This window comes from Sinohyriopsis cumingii, unplaced genomic scaffold, assembly GCF_028554795.1.
Source record: "Sinohyriopsis cumingii isolate HCF-2022 unplaced genomic scaffold, ASM2855479v2 utg002708l, whole genome shotgun sequence".
Classification (NCBI taxonomy): domain Eukaryota; kingdom Metazoa; phylum Mollusca; class Bivalvia; order Unionida; family Unionidae; genus Sinohyriopsis; species Sinohyriopsis cumingii.
This window is the reverse complement of record NW_028316278.1, coordinates 303,712-311,495: the sequence shown is the minus strand read 5'-3', so window position 1 is coordinate 311,495 and position 7,784 is coordinate 303,712. Positions and strand designations below refer to the sequence as shown.

General features: G+C 35.5%; 1 long non-coding RNA gene across 1 annotated transcript; it reads right to left on the bottom strand.

Moving 5' to 3' along the window:
* Positions 1-1,097: 1,097 nt before the first annotated feature.
* On the bottom strand, positions 1,098-4,030 carry LOC149770097 (uncharacterized). The gene is made up of 3 exons (XR_016418953.1): positions 3,892-4,030; positions 2,496-2,642; positions 1,098-1,288 (listed from the first exon to the last, which is right to left on the bottom strand). It is a non-coding gene; the product is annotated as an uncharacterized LOC149770097 (long non-coding RNA).
* Between the last annotated feature and the right edge of the window lie 3,754 nt (positions 4,031-7,784).

Genomic DNA, 7,784 nt, shown 5'->3' with positions numbered 1-7,784 from the left:
TTTTACTTTGAGATTCACTGGATTAATGTCACATCTATGATTTCGCGAGGAGTGCATGTTAGCGTTAAGGGGAGGTAAGAAATGGGAATTAAGAGAGGGGAGGTAAGAAATTGAAGCTATTTTCTCCATTCTCAAAGGAAATAAGAAAAAGACTTTCTTCATTATCCATTAGTCGATAAAGTTTACCCGACCCAAGCAGATAATAGAATATCAGTTAATGATTGAGAACTGTGAGTTATAGAAAGAACTTTGTGTCTTTTAGATACTTTATTATTTGGTTTTTCAACCTATTGAGGTGTATCATCGTGTGTGAATTGACTGAAAACATGCAATCCTGGTAGGTTTTCCAATCGCACAGAAGAGATAAGTTTTCATAAGTAGAAAATACTACGAGACGTCTCCAACCCTAATACGTCTATTTTGTTTAGAGAGATAGAAATGACGATGTACACAGAGGGGATGTTTCAACTCCTTTGCTCCAAAGGAACTGGTGTGGTAGTTCCCCATAAATGACAAATGTTATAATTAACTATTCGTTAAAGATGTTATTTACCAACAGGTCTTAGATATTGGCCATCATGCTAGACGCTCATCCATTTTACACCAGCTGATCGGAAGCATCGGAAAAGATTAAGTGAAGCCAACGATATGAATCGGCGCCACTTAAGGCTTCATATAAAAAAAAAAACTTTCTTGCTTGTTTTTATGTAAGAATACCGATCTTATATTCTTACATGTTATTTCTGGTATCAACTTTCTCCGAATCCTTCAGGTGTGTTGAAACCTTCGTCTTTCGGGCTCAAGTTTCATCGACTCTCTAGGGATTCTTGGAACTTTGACACAAAAACATTATAATTTCTTAATAACTACTGTACTGTGGCTAATATTTTTCATCGGTAAAGATTTTTAACACTTAAGCAATTATAATAAGCATAACTGCCATTTCAAAATTTATCATACTCTTGATGTCCAGAGCCTCTCTATTTATTATTGTTTATCTTATAAAAACACCAAGCAGATGATCTTCGCTTGGCACTTGGTAATAATGATGATATTTCGACTTTAACTTCTACTAGTCAAAAATACCAATGCAAGAATGTAAGAGTTATCATTTACTGTTTTCTTCGTTTTTATTTATTTTTAAATACGCTGTCATAGCCACATTGACGGAATCACTTCCCGTGGTCGACGAGGGTCATGCAATGGCATTCTCCATCAAAGCAATGTGGGTAGGAACCTGCCTGCGTACAGTAAATGGTGGATGTACATTCTGACTTTGTTGAACATCCTGAAGCAGAAACAAAAATGTCCCATTTTACTTTGGTAACTAAGCAGACACTTAGGTAACTAAGTTAATAAATATGGAAGCAAGAGAAAGGGAGGTAATCAGTTCTATATACACGGATGTGTTTTTCTGCCTCTTTGTCTTTATGGCTTTATGCCACCGAATTTCGATTTGTCTGTCAGTACGTTTATGTATATATGAATACAGAGAGAGACAGAGACAGAGAGAGAAAAATAATTAATTCGCCATCTACTGAACTTTTCATATCAATCTCTGTATGCTTGCTTTCTGTGAGACGAATCCGGAGTGACTGTTTATTTTTTGAGAGTTAACTATTGGGTCTCCATGCAAGTGTATCTGCTACGCATAAATAGTTATATCCAATACTATGTTCCACCCTTTTTGAGTGAGTGCGTGTAGTCGAGATGGTATGAGGTCCGATGGATGCACCTAAGGCAGTGGGCGCAGTAATAATAAACTTGTGGTTAGTTTCGCTTAAAATGACCGCATTTTTAGGGTCGGGTCGGGTCGGGTTGTCACTGAAAAACATAACAGTTTATGGTAAACAGGTGTTTCAGTCGAAGTCACTGAACCAATGATCTCTATCGTATACAAGATACATGGTGATTAATATCCCATTTTATATATATATATATATATATATTTATATATATATATATATATATATATATATATATATATATATATATATATATATATATATATATATATATATATATATATATATATATATATATATATATATATATATATATATACATATATGTATATATATATATATATATATACATATATGTATATATATATGTGTGTGTGTGTGTGTGAGCGACTAATTTAAAAGCAGCAGCATATATATGTCCATTTGATTCTGGCATTCAGTCCTCCATGCCATCTTCATCATTTCTAGCCATGGTCAGGGGTGAGTAAGAGGAGAGGGTTGAATAGACTTTTCAGACTGTTGTTCACATCACTTTTTCTTGTCATGCTCCAAGATTTGGTGTCTTTATCTTTAGTGGTGTAGCAAACGGGTGGGATCACGTCGTGAAGAAGCACGAAAGTCATAAGAGTACATTTTTTGTTAGCAAAGGAACCGATATAACGCAAATTGCGATCTTCTCCAGCAACAGGTAGGCGACAGTAAGTATGGCATGGCACAGTTTGATACTGATAATAATTAAACACAACTTACGAATTAGGGTCTGACGCAGATTCAATCGACTGGGGCTACAAATGCACGTTCCCAGCACGCATCTCCAGCGCTTTCCAAGGATGCAGCCATCGGTTCTATTGCAGTCATCGTCTGTATCACATGCCTCTACATACAGGATAAAGGATGCTATTGAACAGATAAAAATGCATCTGTGCTAAGGAAAATGTAATGCCTCTGACATCCGAACATTGGCAATAAATCATACACCACTATTTATAATAATTGTTAGAATCTATAATTAAAATTAGACACCAATCCAGGTGTTGAAAAGAAAGATATAAAACATTTCGTTGCCTCTTTGTAATAACAGTATATACAGACGTTCAATGGAGTAGATATTCTAAGCACATTGAGATGTTACATACAACTGTATTCTTCTCAGCTAGATTGACCTCTTTCTGTGTTTATTATTTTGTAACACACAAGGAAGACACAGTGGTTAAGTGGTCAGCGCGCTAGATTCGCAATTAGTTCGTTGCAGGCTCTAATACCGACCTGTGTCGGCTGCCTTTGATGTTCTCTGGCCATTGATACACAAACTTCATTTGTCCACTGACTTAATGTAAAATCGTACTATATTAGAGAATCAGAATGACGAGTCACGTGAGCATCTTACATAGCGTGTGGAAGAGATATCATGGCCTCAAGGCCCTGATGGACCATACTTGATCGTAACCACAATATTTGGATTAAGAATATTATTTTAATTGAATGTTCTTCAAATATGATTTACATTGAGCAAGGACAAGATAAGAAACCATGGCCGATAACTGACGTTTCTTCAACTTGAAAATATAAATTTACACGAATATGAAACAGCATTAAGACATCAAACATAAATAAATAAAGGTGATAATATAAGAAATGTAACTCGATGGACAAAAATAATCATTTCAGTCGCTAACAGCAAATTTTATGGAGACGTAACGCAATATTTCACAATAAAATATCTTTCCAAATTCAACAAAAATTTCTAACCTTATTTATAATTACATGTACATGTTTATTGATGCTGCTATAACGTTTATATCATGCAATGCTTTTATTGAAATTGATATCATGCTCACACAATTGAATTAATTTGGTTTCAACACATGTGAATATATTTTCGCATCTGATTCATTTAACGTAGACTTTGGTACTGATTCAAATTCGTCTTTGTTGATGATTTTTACGACAATAATAATAGATACTTATCTTTGGCATTATTATCTATGAAAATCATAGTCTACATAGTATTGCGATAGTATAAGAGAGCTTTTAAATATCTGTCTCTCTATATGTGATCTGCATGGATCTATGTCTTTGTATATGCTTTTTGTGTATTTGACCACTATGTTTTAATTTTGGACTTTTTGCTAAACAAAATACTCACCAATAAGGCCAACAAGCAGTACGGGTTTCATTGTTTCAGAGTGCGGAGGATTTTCACTCACTGTACAGTTTTCACGAGACTGTGGTCTTCCTCTATTTTAATGTGATAAGTACAACAAGGGACATCGGTATTTATATAAGACAAAAAAAGTCGACAATGCGTACGTCCTGAACTATACACGTGGTATTTAGTACATTATCGTGATTCGATATCACGATTTTATTTGTCTCAATGTGACTTCTAGGAATAAATAGTTGTAACTGAGTATATGGCAAGACATGGATTTATATTCTCTCAGGATTTTGGGATTTTTTTTTTTTTTTGTTTTTTTTTTGCCACGTGAAACAAAAGTGGGGAATTAATACAATTCTTTATATGCAACTTCCATGCAAGGCTCTGACATTTGCATCACTCTCGATGCTTTTCCGACTATTTTTAATCCTTCGGTGGAATTTTCCTATCCAGCACCAGTTCTTAATAAATGGTTAGTTTTCTCACATTCCAGAGTAGAAATCAAGATAGTATATTGTGAATGCTGATGCAACATTAAAATAGCAAAACATGGAATATAAATTTCCTCTGTCTAAAATAGAAGGATTAGAGTTAGACTGAAAAATTCAATATAAACTTCAAAACGGCTTGAAATAACAGTGCTCAAGACCGCCAAGTCAGTGGCGATGCACATCACCTGAATTGCGCACTGAAGGTAATTGTGAAGGGGCAACATATAAAGTCAGCTCAGTGGGAATTTAACATTAGTCAATATGATTAACATTATGACAATGGTTAAATGACCATCATAGGTTTAGCATGAGTATGATACTAGCTGTATAAGGGAAATATAACATTTCTCATTGCCCTTTATAACTTTGCTGCAAACATGACGCTCATCACGAGGAAAAACTTAATGTTACAACAACACCTACTAGCCAATGCACCGCTTAGATTAACCGACACACAATCATATACTGACCAACCCCGACACTGACCAGCATACCGTTTCAGCAACTAACACCCAATCATTTATTAATCAACACTCTCACATACTAACTAACAAAATGATTGAGTTATCAACACCTACTCATCCACTGATCAACACTCACTACCATCGCGAAGTTTGAGTGATCTACAGACACTCATCTACCGATCAACACTCACACTTACTACCATCGCGTAGTTTGAGTGACCTACAGCCACTCATCTACCGATCAATACTCACAGTATCTACCATCGCGTCGTTTGAGTGACCTACAGCCACTCATCCATGATCAACACTCACACTTACTACCATCGCGTAGTTTGAGTGATCTACAGCCACTCATCCACGATCAACACTCACACTTACTACCATCGCGTAGTTTGAGTGACCTACAGCCACTCATCGACCGATCAACACTCACACATTCCACCATCGCGTTGTTTGAGTCATCTACAGCCACTCATCTACGATCAACACTCACACTTACTACCATCGCGTAGTTTGAGTGACCTACAGCCACTCATCTACGATCAATACTCACAGTATCTACCATCGCGTCGTTTGAGTGACCTACAGATACTCATCTACGATCAACACTCACAATTACTGCCATCGCATAGTTTGAGTGACCTACAGCCACTCATCTACGATCAACACTCACACTTACTACCATCGCGTAGTCTGAGTGACCTACTGCCACTCATCTACGATCAACACTCACAGTTACTGCCATCGCGTAATTTGAGTGACCTACAGCCACTCATCTACCGATCAACACTCACACTTACTACCATCGCGTAGTTTGAGTGACCTACAGCCACTCATCTACGCATCAACACTCACACTTACCGCCATCGCGTAGTTAGAATGACCTACAGCCACTCATCTACGATCAACACTCACAGTATCTACTATCGCGTCGTTTGAGTGACCTACAGCCACTGATCTACCGATTAACTACTGTGGAGTTGCTTTAAGCAAAGCCCAAAGAAGAGCAAGAATCCTTGTCTATGGTACATTTATTGTTCGCTAGTATGGGTTACATCATTTACAAGCGAGACATTTCACTGAACATCCAACTGAACATATTTTATAAAACAAACAGTAGAGCCTACATGCCAAAGCCATTGTTAAACCTTTCAACGAAAAGTATGTTTCTTAAAATGTTGCATTCTTTTCTTTTTACAATATTAATGTTTGTGAGACCAACAAAGTAATAAATATTCTTTACTAACCATTACATCAATGCAGGTCCACAATGTATTGTGTCTTAGATTACATTATTTCAGTGAACGTTCTTAATTCATTCAGGTTTGAACTGGTATGATTTTGCAATGATACGAAATGAAACAATAAAATTGTATATATGTTTTTGCAAATGAGGTATATTTCTTTGTGTATTATATTCATTTACTCTTTAGTTAATACATAATTGTTTTTATCATACCGCAGTAGACAATGTCTTTTGTATCGGACACCATGCTTTTTATACAGAATTTCTGGATTGTCTGAGATAACAAAATACCAATAAGATCAGGGGTCTTTACTATAAGAGAGTTGTTTAGTTATGCCCTATTTGCAGATTCTATCAACGAACTTTTAGAACGGTCAGTATTATTTTTTTTTGTACCTTGAGTAGGAATACGGGAATAATGTATTCCACCTAATATTTCGCCTATCCAGTTGATGCATTGCAATATTGCTTTGTTTTAGCATTACACATTTATAGTGGCATGGCAACGGGGAGTTCTAGGCTGCCTACATCACTAATGTAATAATTCTTCATTTCAATCAGCTAATACAAGTTCATTACTTCACTATTTACATCAGTGAGTGTTTAGCAGCAGAGTAATTGTAAAGCCGCTTCAACTTTCATAAGATGAAATTAAGTTACTTTCTTTCAAAACACATTACGTGCTTGAAAAAAATTAGTCTAATGGTACACTAGGTAGAACGGAACTCGCGATCTCCGTACAATGTACAATTATTATATTCGATTACACTTCCGTCTGATCCAGTAATGACGATGGTATTCGTCCTTGTACAACGAAGAAACGAACAAATCAAAGTCGGGGAAAATTTGGATTATGACTATTATTCCAATCTCAAAATGTGGATAAAACTTAAACCAAAAAATGCATGACTTTCTTATTGTATACCAATACAAACTTGGTACGCACTTTATCTCATATAGTTATTATATACATACTGTCCAACCATAATTGTCTATTTATCCTTATCCTTTTTGCTTACTTTCTTTTCTTTCCCTCCCACTGGTACGTTATCAAAATGTAAGATTAAGCTGCGTAGTAATGTCTTGATAGACGAAATTGATAATGATGGGAACACGTCATTTGCAATACTGCGCAATGACATACATTGCAGACTGTTTGCACTAATTAGAACCTTATTTGAATTTGTTGCTTTTGAGAAATCGCCCTATCGTAAGAGTGTTTGCGTGCATAATATGCACAAACATACTCAGTACAAGGTCATTTATTAGGAACTATTTGGGACCGTTTTATCATAAACTGCATTTACGAGAGAGCTAGCATGTCGTGCATGCTTACCTGTCATATGTATTGTTCAGCTTTAGGAACTGTAAACAATTTGTATAGAAAGTTTTGGAACGCTCAGTTTCTTGGTTCATCATAATTTTGAACTTTTATTCCAAAACTGTCCATTTATGATCTGAAATTTTGTAATCTATTATCTCTGCTTTAGAGTATTTTTTCTTCAAATTTCGTAACATAAAATTTATCTAATCTACTGCCCCCCTTGTTTTTATATTCATATGTGTATTCTGTTTTTAATAAATTTATTCTCCTAAATATATATACTAAAATATGGTTTTTAACAAGTTTTCGCATTATTTCTTTTGAACTATGATCATTTGTTGCTAAGCCCCTTGTTC